The sequence below is a fragment of the Acinonyx jubatus genome, chromosome A1, assembly GCF_027475565.1.
Source record: "Acinonyx jubatus isolate Ajub_Pintada_27869175 chromosome A1, VMU_Ajub_asm_v1.0, whole genome shotgun sequence".
Taxonomy (NCBI): Eukaryota; Metazoa; Chordata; class Mammalia; order Carnivora; family Felidae; genus Acinonyx; species Acinonyx jubatus.
In genome coordinates, this window is record NC_069380.1 from 59,208,546 (window position 1) to 59,235,299 (window position 26,754).

The following is a 26,754-nucleotide window of genomic DNA, read 5'->3' on the forward strand; positions in this document are numbered from 1 at the left end:
CTGAATTAAATCTAGATTGGACACAGATGAGTTAATTATCTTTATTCTCACTCCATAATGATACTAAAATAAGAGCATTTAAAAAAATACATAAAAACACAGTGACTGTGCCATCCATTAATTCTTTCTAATATATTTTTATATGTAATTCAGAAAGAAAGAAAGTTATCCCACAAAAAGGATTAAAAGTGTGTGGTGCATGCCCCAAAATAATCTGTGAGTGCGTTGGTAAATTAAAATACATGTTGATATTGCAAACTTGAAATGTCTCCATTAGTAACTATAAGATGAAATCAGAAGAGTGGACAATAATATATGTTAGTGAGAGACAGGAGAGGGAAATTCTTAGATACAGTATTGTGAGGACATTTAATTGTTTGAAAAGGGGTTGGAGAAATTTATTCACTTTAAACTTTTAGTGAAATAAATATGATAATTCCAATAATAGCCACTTAAAATGTAAAAAATAGAGGATATCATTTCCAAAATGTTAAGAAAAACATGTAATGAATATGAAATCTGCATAATAGGAAAGAAAATAATAAAATAACATGGAAATGAAAAATAATATGGGAGAAATAAATCCTAGTATGTAATATTTCCATATTTGAAAATGCAAAATTACTTAATACTGAATAATAATGCAAATACTACTGATGTAGACTATGGGATGCCACCCAAATGGTACTTAGAAGAATATTTATACTTCTAAAAGTTTCTATAAAAAAGAAAAATGTACTGCACTTAAGTGATTACATTTGAAAAACAAATAGTCTAAAATATTAATGAAATAGAAATCTGATTTAAATAGCAAGAAAAAGATTGACTAAACCAAAAAAAGAAGGAAATTGTAAATAAATTATTGAAAAGAGCTGAAATAGAATACAGACACATAATGGAGATGATCAACAAAACCAAAGACTTTGAAATAAAATGAGCCACCAGTGATTATAAACAGTAATTTTATGATGTCATTGTCAAACTATTTTTTTTGCTGATATTCTTTGGGACTCAGATGTGCCAATAACATTTCATGTTCCTCCATCACAATGCTGTCATAGTGATGTAGTCCATCATTTGTAATACTCTTTGACCTTTTGGATTGAAGTAATGAAAACAGCATCATTTTCTGCACACCTACCAAAATTCAAGTATATTTCCTTGAAGGAAGAGATCTGAGATGGAGTCAAATGCAGAAAGCATCCACTTTTGTTGTAAGGGGTATATACCAAACTACTTTATCAGGCATTTAGACATAAGTGATCTAAATCTAAGCTGATAATTGAGATACTGGATTTTACATTCTACAAGGAGGCAGCAGTTACAAAATAAACTGGCGAAAATGCAGGGGAAAAAGAAAGGGCAAGAACATTTATAGCATTGCCAGTAGCTGAAACCACAGTAGAGTTGGTTCTGACTCCTAAGTTTTTAGCGTTCACAAGGCTTCAAGAAATGGAGTAAATTGCCTAAGATGACAACCAGTAATTCACAGGATGAGGATTCTAAAGCAAATCTATCCAACAATGGAGACCTTGCTTCTTCATATGAAATACCTTTAGAGAACAGGAACCTGATTTTGATGTTTGGTATGTTTTGACTTGGTCTCATGTAAATGACTCAGATTTAGAAGGCTTCTCTTTTTAAGATTTCCCAAAAAGAATGCTTGACAAGTTAGACAGCAAGCATGTATCTCATTAGCTTCTGGCAAATGTCAGATTTATTTACACATTCTGAGAGTTAATGATGCATTTCTGGATGGTTTCTTATAAGTAACTATTTTCTGTTTAATTTTAGAACACCTTGAAAGTTCTGTTATTTGTGACTTGTGAAAATTCAAATCTTCTAATGGTTTCAGAAAACACATTCTCTCTGTGTAGAAAGTAATATGTGAATATATCGATTTGTGAACACATGGAGAGTAATGTATAGTATTACTCTATCTGCCCTACATGCTGTGTACTTTATATACTCTTTACCGTATAATCAATTTACTCTATAAACTATATATTTTATCTATACTCTATGCTCTATGACACTATTACATGTATATAATACTTCTCTGACAGTTGGAGGAGATATCCATGAAAAGACTTCATATGACAATGTAAACCTGACTCTTCTTAGAACTGTGATTAATATAATACTTCTTAAGCATGGGAGAAATTACATAACAAAAAGACCATGTTATAAGTTACTTATTTCCATACAATCCATCTGTCTCTTATCCAATCTAAGTAAAGAAAAATGAGCAGGTTTTTTTTTTTTTACCATTACAATTGTGTTTAGTCATTCCCTTTAAAAGAATAGCAATCAGCTCATATTTTCCTAAGCAGTTTTATTAGGATAAAGACTAAACTGCTGGAAAACAAACAAGCAAATGAAAGACAATGCCTTAAGTTTGACTCGTGCACATGGAACAATTTAAAAGTCCAAAGAGCCTATGCAAGTGAGGCTTTGCTCTGTGATCTTCTTCTATGGATTTGTCTTCTTCCCGTGTAATTCTCCACCATCCTCACAGATGTTGCCTTCCTCAGCGTGGTTCACGATGTACTTCTGCCACATCAACATATCAGTCCCTAGGCAGGAAAAAAGAGAGGAGGAACAGGGTAAGACCTTTTAAATACCTCTCATTTCAGTTCATATTTTATTGATGAGAACTTGAGTACAGAAGCAAATATAGATGTAAGTCTGGGGATGAGAAAGGTAGTTCACAGCTGTGCAGCCATGTGCCCAAAAAGAAGGAAATAGATTGGAGGCGAGGCGGGGGGCAGCTAGCAGATGGCCAGAGTCCTTCCTGTGGCCACCACATATCTTCCAACAAATTGAACGAACTCACACTTCTTCCAACAAACTGAACTAACTCTCTAGCTGAAGGACAAAGCCCAAGGTCTTATCCTATGGCCACACTCAGCTCAAAGCCCATAATCTGTGCCAAAAGGACAATCCTATCCATTATGTCCAGTTGTGGATTCTATTACCTGGCAACTTACAAACTAAGAGAAAAATGATCTGCCCTCCATAATCATCCTCACTGTCCACACACACATTTGCCCCAATATTTCTGGGGACAGAACCTTGATAACAAATGGAGGCTTACCTAACATGTACCTAAATATTAAAAAATTATAATTCAAGCAAATAGACTGTTAACTAAATAACTTTCATCTACCCCTTTGAGAAATTCAGAATTCTCAGACTCATTTTTCCATCTATGAATGTGGCAACACATTATAAATGCCCCACCTCGTAACCTTTTTTGCCCTTCTTTCTTTTCACACCTTTCCTTAATGGTCAATTGTGTGACACCTCAGTCTACAAGTCCAAAGTACCCTCAAAGCTCCTCTGAATAGCTGCCCATTAGCGAGCTCTTGGGCATAAGCTAAGGCCAACAGTGGAGCAGGCAACTCTCAAGAGATGATGTGAATGAAGAGCCTGTGAAAAACCTGGAGGTCAATGTGGAACTGTTTAGACAGGGTGTCCTGAAGTCCCAGGTGTCTGGAACATGGCACAGAAGTGGAATGTGGGCTCCAGCTGGGCATCACTGCCACTTGGCCTGTAGAATCTTCACCTTGATGATGGGGGCAAAGCTGAATAATGAAAGAGTCAGGCCTGCCAATGAGGGGAGCCCAAGGCAGAGCTCCCTTTGCCTGCGTCCAAAGTTGATAAGGAGAATAACGTATTAGGTGAAACAGGAACAAACAAATGCTACTGAAAAAAAGAGTCCATGTAGAACATAGAATGAGAAACATGTCCATCAGTCCATGATGATGCTGAAATTCTGGGCAGAAATGATAAAGGCTGGTTTTGCTGAATGTTGCATAAGTTCATTGGTGAGAGTCATTCTGATCTGTGAGAAAAACCATCTTTTCTTCAGTTTTCCTTGGCACTTGACTCTGATTTCTGGGAGTTTCTTCATTGCGTCCATAATCTTCTGTGGCCAGATCTGAAGAAAGTTGATATTCTCCTTAGAGATGCACTTTCATAAACTATTTCTAGCACTTGTAATTCTAGGAGGCTGAAAACAGTTCTGGAGAAAAACAATCAGATTTTTATAGGCCATAATTTCTTTGTAATTACTCTCTCAAAAGTTATTGGACTTCTCATCTATTTACTTTCCCTCAGAGCAGTATTTGAGAAACAACGCCTGATGTAAGATTTCATTTTGTGTGACCATTTCTCCCTAACTTTGAGAAATGAAGGTAACTTGAAGAGCTCTTGATACACTAGGCTGGAGCAAAAGGTAACACTCATTCTCTTAGAATCACCCCAAGCTTAGGTAACCTTTCTTGGCTGAAAAATCATAAAGAGATGCCTTGATAAATGTTATGAATAACAATTTTATTTTCCTGGTCTTGAGGAATACAAAATGAGATTTTTCAACTCTGCAAAACCTCGTATTTCTGGCCTTTTCCTTTCTTCTTGTTTTGAAAGTAAGTAAAATCTTGCTAGAGGTGATTTTTTATTGTAATAATTTGCATAAAGCAGCAAGAATCAGGCAATATACACTCACATTAGAGGTTTTTACAACCACTCCTCTAGAGGTTGGTGATCAAAGAGGTTCAATAGCCACGTATTCTGCTTTGTAAGTCATCAAAGACAATGGGTTTACCAGTTATGATAGCATAACGAGTCAATCTTTATGGGTCCAGGTTGCCTAACCACCAATCCAATGCCATGTACTTTAGGTTTCTGTTACACAGCAGCCTACTTGGAAGTTTAAAGTCTGTTTTATTTTGACTAAAGTTTATATATTGTCTAAACAATAGAAGTCCCCAAATATAAGAACATAAATGAAAGAACTATAATTTCTAGTCTCACCAGCAGCCACGTGCAACCATGTGCCCAGGAAGACTGGGGGAGTGTCTTTTGGGGTAACAAATGGCATAGAAATTCAACTCTAAAAACTGAAATGCCATTATCACTGCAAAAAGTACTCTACCAAGATCAATAATGGTTGGTCACTTAATGATTAAAATCAATAATTTCCTTTTGCCCATATCTCCTTTCCCCGAACTAATTTCCTACTCTTTAATTCCTCTTTCTTACAACAGTAATGCATTGGACAATAACCCTCATATCTTGAGCATCTGTTCTCTTTTAGTTCATCATAGATTCAACTCCTTTAAGTTTCCTCTTTTTCACAGTTTTTGCCCTCTTTTTTGCAAGCTCAAGATCTCCTTGGTAGTCTACTTTTCTTATTCTATGTTCTATGGTCAATCTTTAATATTTATCTTTACTTCCTAGATTTCTTTTAAAATCTCCACTCCCTAATTCACGTTGTCTGAAAGATATCTCTACATAAGACCCCCATTTTTTTTCAATTCAGTCTTCCACTTTTCCTCCAGTATCAATTAAAGAACACTGTCTACTCTTTCTCATCCTGATTCTGTACCGTTCCTCATGGTATCTCATTCTTCGTTTTGCATAAAATCTTTGTGTTACTATTTCTTTTTGTCAACATCAACATATTATTCCATGTTTATGTCAAATGCCCAAAATAAAATGCCCATAGAAAGGCTATATCTTCTTATAGAACTCATACATTAACCAAAGTTCTTGTCCTTACTCTCCTCTTCAAACGTCATCTTTCCAAAAGATGTACTGTGGAATACTAGGATTTGTCTGACATCATTCCAGGTACCCACTATTTTGCAACTCATGCTCCTCTTCCCTGTTTCTATCCAAAGTTGAGCAAGTCCTTTCAGAGCAAATGCTTTCCGAGTCTTCTCAAAGTGATGCAAGTATCTCTGAGAAGATGCTAGTGGAGACGGTGAGGTGGTCAGTTCACTTTCCTGTCTAATGTGCACAACAGCAATGTGTAAGTTTGTCATATGTCCAAATTTTGCAGTGGTTGCATAATTTGGGAAAATTAAATTATAAGATAAAAAAGAGAAAGAGAAAAAAATTTAGAATTTTTACATTCATAGATCATAAAAATGCATACAAGTAGATTAAAACATTAAATACGATTGCTGATGCTGTCAAACGCCAGTTTCAAGACTTGTGTTCCTTTCCTTGGGTTCCTTATCTTATGTCCAATGTATATATTCTCTCTTAGGTGATGAGTCATCATTGGTTTGATTTTGTCTGTTTGTTAGCTATTTTTGTTTAATTCAATGACTACATTTTTGTTTATAGATTTTTTTCATTTTACAGAGTTTTTATTATTTGTGCTTTTTATGTGATTTTTTTGTCACAGTTTGTAGCCCACTTTTCATTTTAAACATTTTATTTTATTTATCTATTGATTTATTTTTTTTATGGAGAGAGTGAGTGGGGAAGAGGCACAGAGGGAGAAGGAGAGAGAGAGAGAGAGAGAGAGAGAGAGAGAGAGAGAGAGAGAGAGAGAATCCTAAGCAGGCTCCATGCCCAGCATGGAGCCCAACACAGGGCTAGATCCCACAACCCTGGAATCATGACCTGAGCTGAAATCAAGAGTGAGATGCTCAACCAACTCACCCAGGCACCCCTCACTTTAAACATTTTAAACATGTTTATTTTAAATGTCATCGTTCATATTCTTTATTATATCTCTAGTTCTTTGTAAATTATTTATTGTTTATCATTGTTTTCTGTGGTATCTGAGAGCCCTGGAACGAAAAAGTCTTCCTATAAAATATTTTATTTATACCTTGCAATCCATATGATTTGTCTACATTCTTTTTTTTTAATATGAAGTTTATTGTCAAATTGGTTTACATACAACACCCAGTGCTCATCCCAACAGGTGCCCTCCTCAATGCCTATCACCCACTTTCCCCTCCCCCCACCCCCCATTAATCCTCAGTTTATTCTCAGTTTTTAAGAGTCTCTTATGGTTTGCCTCCCTCCCTCTCTAACGTTTTCCCCCCTTACCCTCCCCCATGGTCTTCTGTTAAGTTTCTCAGAATCCACATAAGAGTGAAAACATATGGTATCTGTCTTCATTCTGATCACTTTTTAAAATTAATTTTTGATCTTGGGGTGCCTGGGTAGCTCAGTCGATTAAGCAACCAACTCTTGATTTCAGCTCAGGCCGTGATCTCACAGTCTGTGTGTTCAAACCCCATGTCAGGCTCTGTGGTGGCAGTTCAGAGCCTGCTTGAGATTCTCTCTCTCCCTTTCTCTGCCCCTCCCCTGCTCTCTCTCTGTCTCAAAAATAAACTTCAAAAAATTTAAAGAACAAAATTAATATTTTTATCTATAATTGTAAATTCATTTGTGATTAATAAGCATCCTGTTTCCATGCTTCATAGCTGAGCCACTGAGATAAACATTTATAGTCTCAAAGATAAGCCAACATTTCCTCAATGCTGATCTAATGCAAGATGCTCAGTTTCATCTCCCTGTGAGATGTGCTGACTGTGAAGGTCTATGGCATGGCCAGTTTTCTGACTGGAACTTATGCACATATCACCTTCTGATACCCACTGAAATGTTTGGCTCTAGTTCCCACTCATGGTTCTTCTTCATCTTCTTTCTCCTTGTAACTTGGAATTAGTTTCTTTCTTTCTTTTGATTAAGTACATATTCTTAAAACATTAATGAGAATTTAAAAAAAATGTTTACTTATTTATTTTAAGAGAGAGAAAAAGAGAGAGAGAGGGAGTGGCAGAGAAAGAGAGAGAGAGAATCCCAAGCAGATTTTGCGTTGACAGTACAGAGCCAGACATGGGGCTTGAACTCATGAATCACGAGACCATGACCTGTGCCAAAACCAAGAGTTAGATGCTTAATCTACTGAGGTACCCAGGCTCCCTGAATATTTATATGTTTTAATACAAGGACCTATTCTCATTAGTTCAGTCCACTGTGTTCACAAGAATCCCCTCCTTCCCATCTGAGTGCATTATTTTTCAAACATACAGACATTAATCTTGATTCTTTAAGAAAAAATGTAACCCTTACCACATAGCTTTATTTTACCTCAGGCTCTAGGTCCTTGCCCTCATTAGCACATTTCAGCAAATCTGAAATATATACTCAAGAATAACATCTTATGAGATCTCATAGCACTAGGCTGGACTTGGTACTTTAAGATACATGGAACAATTTAGGAAGGCATTGTAAGTGCCATCTCTTGAAAGATTTCTCCGTCAGCATGATAGCTCAAGTGCTTCCTGACATTTTTCCAGATGAAATAACAATTAATCCAATAGCCATATACACAAATATTGGAGCACAAATACTCAGTCTCTGATGCACTGCCATATAAAATCACAATGACAGAAATATTTTGCTATCTGTCCAAAGTTCCTGCTATGGGGGTATGATGGAAATTTATTATCAGAAAAATGACAAAGATCACTTCTTTGTTTATTTTTTAAAAAAATTTTTAATGTTTATTTATTTTTGAGAGAAAGAGAGATAGAGCATGAGTTGGGGAGGGGCAGAGAGGGAGGGAGACACAGAATCTGAAGCAGGCTCCAGGCTCTGAGCTGTCAGCACAGAGCCTGACACAGGGCTCAAACTCACAAACTGTAAGATCATGACCTGAGCTGAAGTCAGACGCTGAACCAACTGAGCCACCCAGGTGCCCCACTTCTTTGTTTATTAATGTTTTCATGCTATGTCTCTCTGGATAGGTGTCCTGAATTTTATTTTTTAACCCACCAATTGGTTACCAAAAAGTTGGTATTTTCAAGTTAACCACTTATGTCATTCTGGATCAAACCAAAATCTGAAATCAAGCACCATTTTCCCATACAAAGATTTAGATAGAGTAATAAAAGCAGATACTATGAGTCAGTGGAGCTGGAGGGTAGAAATCATCATTTTTATTAATTCTGATCTTGTGTGTAAAGTTGGGGATTTTGTCTTAACCAAGCTACTACATTGTAAGTTTTTAAAAATATAAAGGGGGGTTTTCTGACACTGTGTTTTCTGGATGTTAGTTTAAAATTTTTTTAATCAGTTAATTAAAATTTAATTATAGTAATGTTAGTTTAGAGCCACATTAACTCCACCAGGCTGAGAATTCAAGCCCACAGAGTGTCTTGGTATGAAAAGTTCAGAGACTTTTCATTAGGAAACCAGATATATTCTCAGTGCCTATCTATATGTTACATAGTTGATCTAAGAATAATTACTTTCCCCCACCAAAGTCTAAAACATTAGTAGTAGTACGTAATGTTATATTTGCAATCTTTCTTTACTGAGAGATAAAGAAAATAATTACATAAAAAATATTTGTCAGACATTGTTTTTAAGAACCTATGCATATTGTTGAAGAAAAAAATTCCATTGGCTCAAAAAAATCTTTTGAAATTATTATGCCTTGCATTCGTTTTGGTATAAATCCATGAAAATCAATCATACATGGAGAAATAGTCATCATTCTTTACCTCAGTAAAAATATAATACCTAAATGGAATAAGTAGCTAATAGGCAGAGAAACTCTACTGATATTTTTACAAAGAAGACATACAAATATCTGACAGGTATATTGGGTGGGGGTTGAGGGAAATTGGTGAAGGTGTTCAAGAGATAAAAACTTGCAGTTATAAGATAAATAAATTCTGGGAAAGTAATGTACACATGGTGACTGCAGTTAATATTGTATTGAATATTTCAAAGTTGTTAAAAGATTAGATCTTAAAACTTCTCATAACAAGAAGAAAAATAACTATACGAGGTTAATTCAACCTATTATGGTAATTATTTCACATTATATACATATATCAGATTACTATGTTTGTACACATTGGATTAATACAATATTATTTGTCAGGTGTATCTCAATAAAACCTTGGGGAAAAACATAAATACTTAACATTAGTAATCTCTAAAGTCCCAAATTGGTAATATTAAGTTTGATTGATTAAGATAGTATGTGCCAAATATTTCCATTATGAAATTTAATCTTTTGTTCGTTTTGTTAATATTAATCTGTAACAAGATAATTTCAGACTTTTTGAATACCCCAGCACTTACAGTCTAGTGATTTCTCATTAACTTATGGATTTTGCCTGAGTCAGTTATTATCATAATGATCATTAAATGGTGACTTTTCTATTACTTCTTCTAAATTTTTAGTAAGTATTCTTATATAAATAAGATGCTGTCCCCCTTTTAATATTTTTAATATGAAGTCAATTATGTGCTATGTGATTAAATTCACTGTAACATAATTATAATATGTTAAGTGATGTAAAAGGAATTTTGATTTGTTTGCAAAAGTGTTATGTCCTAGTAAGTATACTTAGTCCATCATTTTACCATGTTCCTCCCATATGAGATCTGTTTATGTCAAGAATATCTTGCAGCTATTGGAATATTTCTAAATCAGAAAGTTTGAACTGCCATGGAAATTCTATGAAATTTTACATTAGGGCAAATATAAATTTGCAAATACCTAGGAAGTCATGAGCATGAGTGTATACTTTTTTAAATAATAATTTGGAAGACTATTGAAATAGTAATTGGTGGAACTTCCTGTAATGGAATGAAGTAAATCCTTCAACTGTATTGAAATGAAAAAGTAATATCATATATAATTTATTGAACCTGAACAATTGCTTTCTGACACAGAGGCAATACCTCAGAGATACTGCGGGTTCATTTCCAGACCACTCCAATAACGCAAGTCAAAGAAATTTTTTGGTTTCTCAGTGCAAATGAAAGTTATGTTTACACTATACTGTAGTCTATTATATGTGCAATAGTGTTATGTCTAAAAATGTGCACCCCTTTATTAAAAAATACTTTATTGCTAAAAAACGCTAACCATCATCCAAACTTTTAGTGAGTTCTAATCACTGATCACAGATCACCATAACAAATATAACAATAATGAAAACGTTTGAAATATTACGAGAATTACCAAAATGTGACACAATGATGCGAAGTGAGCAAATGCTAGTAGAAAACTGATGCTGATAGACTTGCTTCATGCAGAATTTCCACAGACCTTCAACTTGTAAAACAGACAGTATCTGCGAAGTGCTATAAAATGAGGCATGCCTGTAGAGATGAAATAGAACAAGCACACATGCTGGGGGAGCAATAGCCTTCAGGAATTAGACTCATTTTTCTTGGGCTCAATTGAATGCAACAAAAGACGTTTAGTTATTTCCTTATACATTCCCGTTCCAATTAATTTTTGAACTGCACACATGTTCCTTCTCTCACAGTATGCACTACAGTACATTTATGGAGAGGCTATCCTAGAGATATTAAGACTATCCTAGAAACATTGCATATCCAATAAATGTTATGTAGCCTAGCAGCCTGCCTGTGAATGATCTTTGTGTACTCTCTGACCACGTCTATGTTATTCTCAGAGACATCACAAAGTACTAGCTTAGATCACTTTGAGTTTGGTTGAGGTCTACTACAGATCTTTATAATATTTTTAAAGTTACATCAATAAAGGTATTGTTTGATACAGGTTTTAACAGATACCCTTTCATCAGGTGAAGGAACCTTTAGCTAATGATTTGAGAAATGCTTTGTTTCTGTGTTTATTTTTATTCACGAACAGGTGCTGAATTTTTATCAAATATTTCAATGCAATATTTGATTAATTTATTATTAATAAATTATTTATTTTATTGAGATTAATTTATTATTTGTTAATATGTTTCAATACAATAATAGATTAACTTTCTATTTGTTAAAGTATGCAAACACACTGTGACACTTTATGATACAAAGTTCTTTTCTATTGCTGGAACGAAACAAATGTAAATGTGATATATTTTATATATATACGTTGCAGGTTTCCATTTGGTAAGAGTGTATTCATGCTTTCTGCATCAATGTTCTTAAATGAGTTTGCTCTACAATTTTATTTTCTTGTACTATTCTTGTCCAGTTTTATAATTGAGGTTTTACGGGTCTAATAAAATGCGCTGGGGAATCCTTCCTCTTTTTCTATTCTCTGAGCAGCTTTTGTAAGATGAGGATTGTTTGTTTCCTCAAAGTCTTCTTTTTTTTATTTATTTATTTATTCATTTTTTTTTCAACGTTTATTTATTTTTGGGACAGAGAGAGACAGAGCATGAACGGGGGAGGGGCAGAGAGAGGGAGACACAGAATCGGAAACAGGATCCAGGCTCTGAGCCATCAGCCCAGAGCCCGACGCGGGGCTCGAACTCCCGGACCGCGAGATCGTGACCTGGCTGAAGTCGGACGCTTAACCGACTGCGCCACCCAGGCGCCCCATCCTCAAAGTCTTCTTAAAACATCTCCAAAACTATTGGCGATCATTTGTTTTTTCCCTAAAACTTTTTGTAGGAAGAATTTTTGACCATTGATTCATATTTTATATGAACAGCTACAATTTCATTTATATTAGTTGAGGATATGTTTCCTAAAATATCCATATTACTCCTTTTCAAATATAATGCCATTAATGTTTTCATTGTCCTAAAAGTTTTAGATGTCTTCTACTAATCTATTTGTTCCATTTTCTAAAGTTAATTTTCCTTCTTTGTGCTTTTCTTTTTCCCTAGTTTGCCTTGGTAGATTATCCTGTATTTTTACACTTCTAAAGAATCAACTTTGGGCATTGTTTATTATCTCTATAGTCCCCTCCCCACAAGATGTAACATTTCTGTTTAATAATGTCTGATTCTATTATTTTCTTTCTCATACTTTTCTTTTTATTCTGTACATTTTTCCTATATTTTGAGTTGAAAATAATATATTAGTACTAACAATAAGAACATAATAATTCCTTTCATGAATATTTGAGCACTCACCAAGTGAAGACTTTGTTTGACATGTGGTGATACAGTGTTTTGAAAAAAGAAAAGAGCACTAAAACATTAAATGTACGAGGGCTATTTTAGTCAGTGTTGTAGTGAATTATAAATCAATGCTGTAAAGGAGAAAATAATTAGTGGAGATGGAGAGATGCATAGGACACTTTGTTTAGGCAGGAAGGTAAAGGAGTTCTTTGAAGAGATGTAGTTAGTTCGCTGGCTCTCAGAAGGGTTGGAAAGAAGAGGTAGGTCCCATAGACACTGGGAACAGTAGAGCCATGGTGAGCCAGAAGATGACCACAAGAGATTTGAGTTTACAGCAGAGTTAACATAGGAGAAAGTGGCCCCCCAAAAAGATGGAGAAATAGAAGACAGATTTTCTAGGACAAGGCAGGGAGTTTAGATTTTGTAATAAAGCAATACAAAGCCATTGAGTTGTTTAAGCAAGGAAGCTAAACATAAGCTACCTTATGTTCTGAGAAAACCATGTTTCCTCTTTTGCAGAGAATAAACAAGGGAAGAGAAACCATAGGAGTGGAAACACAAACAGGAAGCTGGTGTCATTATTTAGGTGAGACGGATGGTGGATTGAACTAAAGTGATATCAATAGGAATAAGGTTATAGTGGCAGATTTGAGTAATATTTTGAAAATATTATTGATGAGACAGTACTCATATTTCTACAAAGCTGAACCCAGGGGTGTGCAGTGTGTACAAAACTTTTTCCTTTCTCATCTTTCACTTTAAATATTCTGTCAGATCTTGCCTTCTTGCCCCTGGATAGTATATTCAGATGCAAAACCATTCTTGGTTACATTGGGTATTAGAAAACCCATTTTTAGATATTGAAAAAAGCCTAGCTAAGATTAGTGTCAAAAATATGACCAATTATCCAATGTAAGCACATCACCTTCTTTGGCTTGAGTCTTGCCTGAGAATGTTGCAGGGCATCAACCAAATGGTGCACTATCATTTCCTGTCACTGCTTTTCTCCCTTGACCATGCTGCCTCTGGCTGCCCCAGCTGGAGAATGGGGCAGGAGATGAGACAGTTGGGGTGGGGAAGGTACAGCTGAACTGGTGTGTTTGTAATCCACCGCTGTTGTCTTCTGCATGGCAAATCTACTCAAATCATTATTTTCGTTTTTACATGGGGTACATTGGGGCTTTTTGGATGCAAGCTTCCTGTGTCATGGAGACCTCCAACACTGCCATTTCTTTGCAGAGATATTGGCCTTTCAAGTTAACCACTGAAGACACAGATTTTGTTTCTTCCCTTGATCACAGAAATGGAACAGAGCCTCCCACCTGCATCAGGTCCCTCTGCTCTGCCCACAGGTTAATCCAGCCAAACCAGTCTAGCACCTTGAAACTTTTCCAGACAAAAGAGACAGGTGTGTTTTTGCCATGATCAAACTTGCCATATGCTCACAAAACCCCTGTCAGCATACTTCTGTTTGACAGCAACCTAGACAAGCCAAAAATTTTGGGCTCAGAAAGCATCTGGCAGGAGCGGCAGCCTTGAATCCTTATATCCCTCCACCCCTTCTGACCTCGTCAAATCTCTTGGAACTCCCTGAGCTAGTCTTGAAATAAGGAAAAGCCTCCACCTTTGCAGAAAACAAAGGAAGGTAAAAAGCCTAAGACTGATGATCTTTTTCAAGTCCAAGTCATCCTTCTCTCTCAATCCACTGGATCCTTAGTTTTCTCTACAGAAACCTAGATGTACATGAGGAGGTCAGGACACAGAGCTGGGTAGTGAACACCTTTTAGCAAATACTGAATATGCACTTCTTCTAACATCTTTTTGCTTTTCTTTTTTTAAAAACAATATCCATCCTTTAGCACTTATCTTCTCAGTTTAGAGAAGCAATAAAATTATCAGAAATAGCTGAAAAGCTACTTCGTATCATCATTTAATCCTCAAATTAACTCTATAATTTAAGCTTATTTTTTTCTATTTTTCAGAACGGGAAAATGGTACACAGGAAATGTGAGTTACTTATGCATGTTTACATACCTAACATGTAGTAAGCAAGGATAAAATCAGACTATTCAGCCTTTCTGACAAGAAGATAACTCAGAATTCTACAAACTTGGTTTCAAATACTAATGTAATATCACTGAAATATGAAGACCTATGTTCAAGAATATGCTTTGTTTCCTTAAAAATCATGTGGTCTCAAAATGAATTCTTATTTTGCTATTCATATTACTCTTTACAGACGAAAAAATTGAACCAATTATTCCTTTTTTTACTTACATATTAAATCTAGTCTTCTTTGAAAATGTGCAACTGTTTCTGACTTTAGCAAAGTCCTTTACCATACTCTTATTTGTCTTTTCCTCTAAGTAGAATCTAAGAGCAGAAATAAGTGTATTTAATGATAACCAACTATAATTGAATTTTATCTTATACTCAGAAAGGGGAAATTATAATTTCATGATCGTCTCATTAAACATTTTGGAATTTTTCTCCAGAGAAAATAAAACATAAAGGAATGATCTTTTACAGAGGTTATCTGTAGCCAAGGTATCTAGTATTGCTTTCTGTTTTCTTTTTTGAAGAGGGGCTGGCATTTAATTCTAAAAGACAACCCAAAGGGGGAGAAGGGAAAAAAAGTAAATCTAGCCATTATACATTCTTTGTTCCCAAGAACTCAGTGTTCTGATCTGAAATACTCACCACCCACTCTCACATGTCACCAGAAGGAATGCGTCTGCTGCACTGCTAGAGAAATACTTGTTCGGCTAACCAACAGTCACATTTTTTCAGAAGCCCTAGAACAAAGAAAAATAGAATTTATACCCTATTTGAGCACATGTATTTTATTTCGTTCAATCCCTGACTCATTTTAAAATGTGAATTTGGGGGCTCTTCCAGATATCGTGCTTTGTGTGCCCCAGATGATGCACTAAAAGCTGGTGGCTTAATATTTGATATTGAGAATATTTCCTTCTCTCAGAAGAGGATTTAAATATTCTCATATATCCAAAACTAGAGGAAGTTGTATAATAGGAACCAGCAAAGACTTACTGTCAGAAACTCTGTGTAAAACATGCAACCCTGCCCTTAACTACCAAGGATACTTTAGGAACAGAAAATTTTTTAGAGCTATAATATCTTCATTTATAGAATGGAGACAGCGATAGTTATCTCTTGGGTTTACTATGAGTACAAAATGATAGCACTTTTACAATTGCTTTGCAAACTAAAAAGAATTCGGCATTATTAAAATATTTTAAGAAAGTAAATTACATAATTTTTGATGTTTTGTTAACTATTTCTGGATACTGAAGTATCATTTTGTGTCCTAAATCAACAGTTTACTAAATGGTATTTTAGTGGTCTGTTTCCAGGGAATAACTTTCACATGGGCATTATCCAGTTGCATATAATGAAATGTGATATATAATCGAGCATTACACATTGAACTTATCATCTGGGAAATTGGAATTGTCAGTCCCTGAGAAAATAATTAAAACCCATGCTTCCACAGAAATATATTGAAATTCATTTCTTGAGTAAAGATACATGTGGGAGAGAAAAAAAAAAGATAAAATTGTTTTCTCTCTCTCTCTCTCTCTCTTTTGTAATGTTCAGGAATAAAATCCAATTCCAGGAAGAATATAGTGTAATGTGTAAGGAAGAACACAACTGTCGATGCTTGAAAATGTTATTTCAGCTGCAATTAGAAAATAAGAGAACATTCTGAAAAATGGTCTGAAAAGTAACTGTTCTAAGAATGACGACAAAAGAAAGACTATTTGAAAGTATGATATTTAATGAATTACTAGTCAAAAGGACCCTCAGCCATGTGAGGCTACATCATTTTGTAGAGTTCCAACCAAAGGTGGAACTCTGAATAGCCAAATATGTTTATATTCTTTTATAACTCCCAAGATGAATAGTTTTTCTCCTAGGACCTTGGACAGCACAAGAGTGATGGAGCCATGGTGAGTTAAAGTATGTCTGGCCTTCTCTTTAATTCTACTGAAATTTAATTATGCATGGCTAAAAAGAAGTGGGTTGGGTTGCCTCTTAGCCTTCAATAATTTACTGTAATTTACAGTACAAAAGCATAAATAAACTTAAATATAACATAAATTTACTCTGTGTCACATAAGTAATTGGTTTGACAACTAAATTAATTTAGCAAAGAAGTAGTTTTCAAATTCTTGCTTGTTTTAAACATAGCCTATAGTTAAATTGAATCAAATTATTAGTTTCCTTTGCTTATTTGTGGCTTTTTAATTTTTTAATTTTTTTTTATCTGAGAGAGAGAGAGAGAGGACAGGGGAGGGACAGAGGGAGAGAGATACAGAGAAAGAGAAAGAGAGAGAAAGAGAGAGAGAATCCTAAGTCAGCTCCATGCTCAGCTCAGACCCAGACAAGGGGCTCTAACCTACAACCCTGGGATCATGACCTGAACCAATATCAAGAGTTAGAAGTTCAACTGACTGAGTCACCCTGGTGCCCCTCTTAGTTTTTAATGTACATTAGTGTTTAAAACCAAGTAACTTTCACTCAGATTGTTCATCAATACTCAGGAAAACAAAATGGGCTCACTCTTGGTGTTGTACATTCTATGGGTTTAGACAAATGTATAATGGCATGTATCCACCATTAGAGTAGCATACAGAGTATCTTTTTTAAAAATTTTTTAAATGTTTATTTTTGAAGGAGAGAGAGACAGAGTATGAGTGAGGGAGGGGCAGAGAGAAGGGGACACAGAATCTGAAGCTTGCCCCAGGTTCTGAGCCATCAGCACAGAGCCTGACATGGGGCTTGAACCCATGAACTGTGAGATCATGACCTGAGCCAAAGTCAGATGCTTAACCCACTGAGTCACCCAGGTACCCCTAGAGTATCCTCACTGCCCTAAAAATCCTCTGTTCTCTGTCTATATATCCCTTCCTTCCCCAGCCCCTAGCAACCACTCATCTTTGTACTGTCTCCATAGCTTTGTCTTTCCCAGAATGTCATGTTATTGGAATCATAATGTATATACCCTTTCCAGATTGGCTTCCTTCACTTAGCAATAAGCATTTAAGGCTTCTCCAAGTCTTTGCATGGCTTGATATAACATTGCTTTTTAGGACTAAATGATATTTCATTGTCCAAATTAGCAGATCATTGATCCCTTCACCTCATGAAGGACATTTTGCTTGCTTCCATTTTTAATAACTATGAATAAAGCTGCTAAAAACATCTATGTGCAGGTTATTGTCTGAACATCAGCTTTCAACTACTTTGGGTAAACATCAAGGAGTGATTTCTAGATGGGTAGGTGAAGGGTCTGTTTTATTTTGTAAGAATAGTCTACTGTTCTGAATTCTATTTCTCTATGTCCTTTACAAGTTTTTTTTTCTTTATTTCTTTTCAATTTCTTTGTGAATAAATAGTATAATGATTTGTAATGATATCTTTTCTGTCCATATCAAACTGGTATAAAAATATGGGTAACAATAAAAAAAAAGTCTTCCAAATAGTTTTGAGGCTAACCTAACAAGTGTGAGATCTCTGAAACATTAAGTTCTCAACTATAAATTCTCATTTAGGATCTTAAAGAATGAGTTTCTTCTCTCTCTTTAATTTCCCTGACTCCCTATAAGTCTGAGTTCTTCTCCCAAATATAAATAACATGCATTCTGAATTTTTCACTCTAAGCAAAAGGTGTCACATTGACATTGCTCTGTTTGATCTTAGTTTCTAATTATTTTTGATCATTCTAATACCAAAGGTCTACTTATGGACTTTGTTTTCTATATTCATATGACTAAATAACTCATGACCATAAGAACATAATAAGATGACCTAGGTATAACATGGGCTTATCACCTGTCAGCTATATGGTCTTGACCAGAAAAATAGTACTTTCTTCAAAAGATTTCTTGAGGTAGCAATTTAATACTTGTCTAGATTGCTTAGGACAGTTGAACACTCAAAAGACTAATGAAAAATTAAAATTTACTGGTATCATTTTTTGCCTTTTATTTGTTATTATTTTTGCATTTCCTAATAATATTGGCAAATTTTAAATTTGCTTTGGCACTTAGAGTTGGTATGAATTGAATTGTGACCCCTTCCAAATATGTACAACTCCTAACTCTCAATACCTGTGAATGTGGCCTTATTTGGAAATAAGGTATTGCAGATTTAATCAAGTTAAAATAAAGTCATTTATTCCAATATAACTGGTATCCTTATGAGAAAGGAGAAATTTAGACTCCACAGAGAGAATACCATGGTAAAACACAGAGACACACAGACACAAAAGGAAAATAGCCTTGTGAAGATGAGGGAGAGAATGGAGTTACACTGCCATAGCCATGAAATTCTTAGGGCTACTGAAAGCTGGAAGAGGAAAGGAAATACCTTCCCCCGAGAGGTTTCAGAGGGAGCACTTTCCTGCCAACAACTTGATTTCAGATTTCTAAGGCTCCAGAAATGTGAGACTAAATTTCTATCATCTCGATCCACTCACTTTGTAGAACTTTATCATGGAATCCCTAGGAAAGGAACACAATAGCCTTGTCACTGACTATTGCTCGTCTGTCCCTGAACTTTGCTTCACCTGAAGCATTTGTATCCCAAATCGTCTAACAAGGAAGAAAAAGATGACCCTTCTACTTGTGTAACAAATCTTTCTTTTGACTTCTCCTTTTACATTTTCATAGTGTCCAGACCCCTTATGTCATTTGATAAATGTGTTTTACAGACTACATCACAGCCCAAAATGAAACCTACCTTAGTAGGCTGTGTTTCTCTTTACTGTGCCTCTGCCTCTGGTCTTTGTTAGAGATAATAAAGACTCAATCTCAACCACTTGTTTTAGTCTCATAATTGGCAGATAAGTGTCAGCTCCATGTTTTTCAGCCCTTGCACTCCTCAGAAGGTCCGGTGGCCATTATTCAAAGAGAATCTGGTCTTATTTACTCTGGTATGCCAGAATTCTCACTGTTGTCCCTCTTAAGGTCCCTGTTTCCCACCAAATGCTTACTACTACAGCCTTATTAAAGTTCTAACAAATAATAAATGAACCATAAGCCTAATTTCCTGCTTCCATGTTTTTGGTCATTCTGCTCCATTTACTTTTATTACAAATACTCAAATCCCTGCCTGCCCATATTTCATCTGATTAATCCTAACCATTATATTTCACATTTTTTAGTACTCTAATTTCCACTTTCATTGTGACCTACAATCTGGTAATCTCTGCATTTGGACATGGCCATCAAGTCTCCCCACTCTCAATTATATAAAGCATATCTGCCCCTGTCAGGGTTAAATCATTCCCACCAACTGCAATCGTTTTCCACTAGCACTATGAGGGGAGAGTGTTCCTGGTCCTTACTTTTGTAGATTTAGGGTTGACTCCCTGGGGGAGGAGTAGAGATGATGGAGTGGAGTTTCACGGGTGGCTTCTCCTCCTTTCCTGTGGTCCATAGACTCTGATCTTCCCTGTGAGCCCTGAGCAAGGGAAAGAGAGCAGCCCTCCTGTCTGGCCCTAAGTGGCTCCTCATTTGTTTTCTGCCCAACTTTTATCAATTTGACTTTTAAGAACTGTGTCTTCTTAATGGCTTACATGGTCTTGAAAGATCAGTCCCAGGTAAACAAACTCTTGGCCTTCTCTCTCTCTCTCTCCAGGTTTCAGATTACTCCATTACACTGTAATTTCAGTTTTCTAATATTTTCAGGAAAAAAATATCTAATTTTCAGTTTGTTCAGCTCTTGGTCAGTTGTCAGAGTGTCAACAGTACTCTCTCTAGCTCCCTGTTCTAGCTGAAACCTAGAACTTGTCTGGATTATTTTGGAAAATTATGTGAAATCTGTTTCTTTAAGAATTCTTGTCATACACCATCCCATATGTACTTATTAACAGCATAGGTCATCCTTCGTTTTCTTTTCCAATGCCTATGCCATAGCATAAGTGATAACCCTTTTCCCTACTTTTTGAATAATATTATTTTAATATTTTTGGGAAAACTAGTACCCTCCTTTCACCCAAGAGCCTCAGAGAAGGGTTTTTTGCTTGTCTTCTTGTTTTTTAATTAGGCCAACATCAATGATTATTGAGGTAAGTTTGACTAGTAGGGAGGAATTTAATTTCTTTATGCTTTGAAGCCAGGTATTATTGTCATTGTGTATTTGTATTTTCCTCTTCTAGATTTGAAAGAAGACTTCAGCTGCTTCCATTTGACTTTCTAGATAGGTTCTTCTTTCTAGCTTGTCTCTTGTTCCAGGTGGAAGACCCTGATGGAAACTGAAACCACCCCCTCTAGCAATAAGAACTGCCCTAAGCCAGCAAGACCCTGTCTGTGTTGACTCCAAGGCAGGGATCATTTGCCTTTCAGTGCCTATCTGCACATACTCACCCACCTTTGCCCCACAGTTTGCCTATCTGAACCTGGAAGTCTTTTTGGTTCTTTGGAGACAATCTTTGAGACACTAGTCTGCTGTCTTCCCAGTGTTCCTCACTGAAATAAATTCCTTTTTGGTTTCACCACCACCCCTTTCTCTGCCTTTGGATTTTGTCAATGATCAGTGACTGAACGTGGTCTGTTAGGGACCCAGAGCTGGGCGCTCTTGCCTTCTTGCTACAGATTTAAACTCTTTTGAGAAAAGCAATTATTCCATTTTTAAACTCTTTACTATGCAGTGTTTTCTACAAATTAAGTATTAAATAGGTATTGAATTTATTTAGTTTGAATACTTACAAATCTCTACTGAGACCAAAAGTCCCAATAATGACTACTAATAAGAATATTCATTCCACTCTTTCTGCCTATCTTTCTTTTTTTTCTGAGTTTGAACACCTACCAGATAAGTAGATAAACATGTGATAAAACTCAAGTAAATTATATAGATTGAGTATAATAGATGACACTGCAAACATGAAAGAATCAAGTATTCAGTAATATTTATGGCATATTAAAATGTGGCTCTCACTACAAGGACATTTAGCACAAAATAAGAAAATAAAGAAATTTATCTAATCTACTCCATTTTTCTTAATATCCTCTCAAGAAATTATTAAAGTTAGCTACACAGGTATTGTCAGAAAAAAAATTTTATAATGTGGGTCCATGTGAAGCCAAATAACCCTACTTGAAGCAGAGTGAAGAGATTACAATCAGCCAAAAGGCACCTTGAGTTCGGGCTGTAAATTAATGAGGGCAAAAGGGTTAATAATAAATAAAGAAAGGAATAAAGGGACAGATAGAGTGACAAGAGAAGCAAATTTCATTTTGTTTCTATCAGGGTCAGCTTTCATCCTGTCTTCCTAGCATTACTTCCTTTTTTACTCAAAACATAAATAAGGAAACAGACTTGAAAGAATCATAAACAGGGGTGTCCAGGTGGCTCATTCATTTAAGGGTCTGATTTCAGCTCAGGTCATGGTCTAATGGTTTGTGAGCTCAAGCCCCACAATTAACTGTGCACTGACAGTGCAGAGCCTGCTTTGGATCCTCTGTCTCCCTCTCTCTCTGCCCCTCTCCCACTTACTCTCTCTCTCAAAAATAAATGAACATTTAAAAAAAGAATTAAAAACTGATTTTGTGGTTTGAAAAGCCCAGTGGTGATGGTATATCCACTAAAGGAGGTGGGCAGGGACAAAAATGATCCCAGAAAAAAATATATTTAGTGAAATAATGTGGATATTTATATCGTGTTAAAATTATGTTGTCTAATTCAGCCACCTTGCAAGGCATTCTAAGACCAGATTTGTTTCCTCATTACTGATTCCCAGCTGTTCTTAGTACTCACTTTCCTCCCAAGCTGTTTCTTTACATGAAAATGATTAAGACGAATAATTTGCTTACATAGAAGTAAGGCCAATAAGTGTTCCTGGTCTTGAAGATTTCCCAAATATGTTTTCTGCTGACTTCTCTTTTTTCATGTTGATTATCTACTATATATATATATATATATATATATATATATATTTAATTTTTTTAATGTTTATTTATTTTGAGAGAAACAGACAGACAGAGCAGGATGAGCAGAGGAGTGGCATAAAGAGAGAAAGAGATAGGGAGACAAAGGGAGGGGGACAGAGTATCCCAAGCAGGCTCCATGCTGAGCAAGACCCAAGTTTAGGGCTCCATCTCAGGACCATAAGATCCCGACCTGAGCTAAAACCAAGAGGCAGATGCTTAACTGACTGAACCACCCAGGCACCTCTACAATTTATATTTTTATGTCTATTAGAAAAATTTTCTTAGGCAATGTATAATGTCACATACTCTTTAGATGACCCCAAATTATTTGCATGCTTAAACATCAGTTTTCTCTCTTAGTAACCAAGGGAAAGTGAGAAATTTAAAAGTCCTAGATTAAAGAAAAAAAATACAGGGGTGCCTGGGTGGCTCAGTTGGTTGGGCGGCCGACTACAGCTCAGGTCATGATTTTGTGGTTTGTGAGTTTGAGCCCCGCATCAGGTTCTGTGCTGACAGCTTGGAGCCTGGAGCCTGCTTCGGATTCTGAGTCTCCCTGTCTCTCGGCCCTTCCCATGCTCATGCTCTGTCTCTCTCTGTCAATAATAAATGTTAAAAAAAAAATTAACAGAAGCCCATCATCCCAAGGCTATCTTATCCCATGGTGCTGCAGTCTTTTGTGTAACCTACTGTGCAGCATGCTGAGATCAGATAGGGAAACAAAATACCGTAAGTAAAACCAATTGCTATGATGTTTGGGCACCTAAACAATTAAATGACCATCAGTATAGGACTTTTTCATAGTTAAAAGAAAGTAAGGAAATATGAGCATGACTACAAAGAAAAAAGAATTTTCTTTTGGTTTTCATGTTGAAACCAGAGGGATTCACCTTTATGTAATCCTTGGGTTGCTACTCTTCTGTGTTTTCACACAAGGGGTTATCTTCTTTGCATTTGAATTGATACTTCTTCACCAGATCCTCCTCAATTTACATCTAAGACTTTCCAAGTGAAGTTTTTCAGTCATACTACAGGCACAATTTTCTTCCCAATGTCGGGGCTATTACTGTTCTAATAACTGTAATTTTTTTTTTCTTTTTTAAAAATGTTTATTATGGGGCACCTGGGTGGCTCAGTCGGTTAAGCGGCTGACTTTGGCTCAGGTCATGATCTCGCGGTGAGTTCGAGCCCCGCGCCGTCGGGCTCTGTGCTGACAGCTCAGAACCTGGAGCCTGTTTCAGATTCTGTGTCTCCCTCTCTCTGACTCTTCCCTGTTCATGCTCTGTCTCTCTCTGTCTTAAAAATAACTAAACGTTAAAAAAAAAGTTTATTATTTTTGAGAGAGAGACAGAGACAGAGAGCAAGCAGGGAAGGGGAAGAGAGAGGGAGATACAGAATCGGAAGCAGGCTCCAGACTCTGAACTGTCAGCACAGAGCCCGACATGGGGCTCAAACTCACAAACTGCAAGATCATGACCCTAGCTGAAGTCGGATGCCCAACCGACTGAGCCACCCAGGCACACCATTGGGCTTCTGTTAATCAGTGCTTGCCTCCTTCTCTCAAAGCCTGTGGTCTACAGTACTACTCTACCTGGAGAGCCTTTGTAATTAGGCAAATCTCCTGAAACCAAGATGGGGACACAGGCCTGAGTATCACCATTCTTCTCCTAAGCAGATATAACCAAGCTTTTGAATTCCCTAAATTCCCCACAGGCAACTTCTGAATTCTTAATCATGTTTCCAGTCCTGTCTGGTTCTGAATCCCCCCTCTCCTGAAAGCTAATTTTGCTGAAACTCTTGCAAATAAGTTTTATGTTATGATTCAAAATCTGTAAATATGTAGTAATCCATATCAGCATGGTTATTGCCCAGTGAAATGTGGTACATTTTCAACATGATTATGGATATTAGTTTTGAAAACACGTTTTACTGGGTTGAAGAAAATGGTCCCATCAAATTGAATCAATAAAATAAGAATGGAACACAACAAGTAGATCTAATTTTTAACTGTACTCCTCCCTTAATACTCATGCCTAGGCATTAGCACTATGCTTTCACTGTTTAGCCTTCCCAAACCCATCTATGTATATTTAATTATCACTGTACCTCTTGTAGACAACATTAATTTGCATCCTTAAAAAAAGTATTCCTCTTCCTGAAATGCTCTTTCCATTCTCTCAACATATGCCAATGCACCTTTTTTCTTTACTTTTTTTCAACATGTGTTTCCTTCCTTTCCTGAGCTACTGTATTAAATAAATGATTTTGCTTTTCAAATAATTGTACAGAGTGATGGTATAGGGTTGCCATTATTTTGTTTTCATTTAAAGGATAAGGAAAGTAGCAACCGAGAATAATAAGTGTCATTTCTTCAGCAAATACTCATTCATTCAAATTAAATCTTCAATATTTTGTTGATGAATATCTATGTAACAAGTATGTTGTGCTTTTTACTTTAATTTTTTTGTGCCTGCATTCACTTTGCATTCACATTATGTTCCCACCTAAAGACATATCAAGTACTGGAAACCAGGATCAGGACTCAGATTTGCTTCCCACATTTGCATGTAATGAATTTATATGTTCTTGATAAACATTCTCTGATGGACTGAAGAGAAGCTTTAATATAATCTGGACAATAACATTGAGAATCACTAAGTGTTTTGGTTATTTTCCCAACATTTGAGTGAAAATCATTTCATTGTACTTATTACTAAGTATATATTTAGTGCTTCTCATATTCCAGACGATGGGCTGGGTACAGGGAGTAAAAATATGAGTAAAATAGGACTCCTGCTTTTGGGACTTCACAGTCTAGTAAAACGAGACAGCATGAGTAAAAATATTTCCAGTGCTGTGAAGTAAGTGCCAATTAGTGTTTCTATGGTGGCATGGGAGGCAATGGAGCAGAGGCCTGTACCTGATGGCCTCAAGGCCTCCTCTCATGGAGCACCTGAAGACAATCCTTTCTGGCATAAGTAACTTGGAATCTCAGATTTCTTGAAACTTGTGTGAAACCAAAAACTTAGCCTTATATTTCTTACTCCCTGACATTTTTTTTTCTCCATGCCTAACAGGTTACCTGGAAGACATTAGATTCAGAATAAATATTTTTAAAAAATAATAAATATTTTGTGAACACAGGCTTATCATACAAATAAAATATAAAATGCCTGAAAAACCCAATATTTTCAAAATACTTACCTCATCTCTAAACAGACCATGGATGGCCATAATATGCTTCATAATTGTTATGTATCTCTCTTAGTGTGACTGCTATATAATTTGGGTAAAGAAATATTCATGGATTTGACTAGAGGGTACTGCCCAGAAGCAATTTAGAGTGTTACATAATATTTGTATAATGTATACTGCAACACCTTTTTTGCATTATATATAAAAATATAAAAATAGATAAGTACCTTAAGTAAATAACATAAATAAATTTCTAAATAATATAATTACATAAAAGTAAATTATATTTATTTTATATTATATTTATAAATCTAATACTATATATGTATTTTTCTTTATGTACATGGATATATGTACATACAGATGTATGTGTGTATATATATTGCACTTTGAAGTCCATATGGCCCAAAGGGACTCAGAAGACAAAAATTTGTGTTCTATGAGTGAGCACAGTCTGCCCAAAAAGAACTTCTTTGAATTCTCTTCAGGAATGGCAACTCTTGCCACATCATTTTCCTGCTAGTTCACAGCTGTCAGTTTCAAATCCAGGATCAATTGCAAGACAGGCCCATATAGCATTCTGAGAAAAAATGAACAAAAGGACTATTAAGGAAGGCAAAGCCGCAGGTATTTTAAAAATTGATTTGTAAGCGAACTGTGGGCTACTTTAGGGGAACACATACAGAAACTGATGATAAACCAACACCTCTGTTTACCTGAGAGACAGACACACTCAGGGAAACATATTTGACTTCAGTTCAGTGGCTTTAGCATGAAGCTTGGGTATGAATGAAAAAAGGAGACTTTATACGGCTAGTCACAGCTTTTCCTGACCATCTTTTTTGTCATTGTCATATTTGCATTGTTCCAACATTTATTCTAAATAGGAAAATGCATCTTTTTATTTTATTTGATATTTTGTATTTTGTATT

The 26,754-nt window shown here is 35.8% G+C and overlaps 1 long non-coding RNA gene across 3 annotated transcripts in view; it reads right to left on the reverse strand.

The window, feature by feature from the left end:
* Window positions 1–233: 233 nt before the first annotated feature.
* The window catches only part of LOC113601080 (uncharacterized), a 127,237-nt gene continuing 100,716 nt past the window's right edge, over window positions 234–26,754 (reverse strand). For 2 of the 3 annotated variants that reach the window (XR_003422225.2, XR_003422224.2), the window contains one exon: window positions 23,992–26,402. This is a non-coding gene — a long non-coding RNA (uncharacterized LOC113601080). Of the gene's footprint in view, window positions 2,577–15,371; window positions 15,467–23,991; window positions 26,403–26,754 lie in introns of those variants that run through there. The other variant, XR_008296192.1, reaches the window with a different exon arrangement.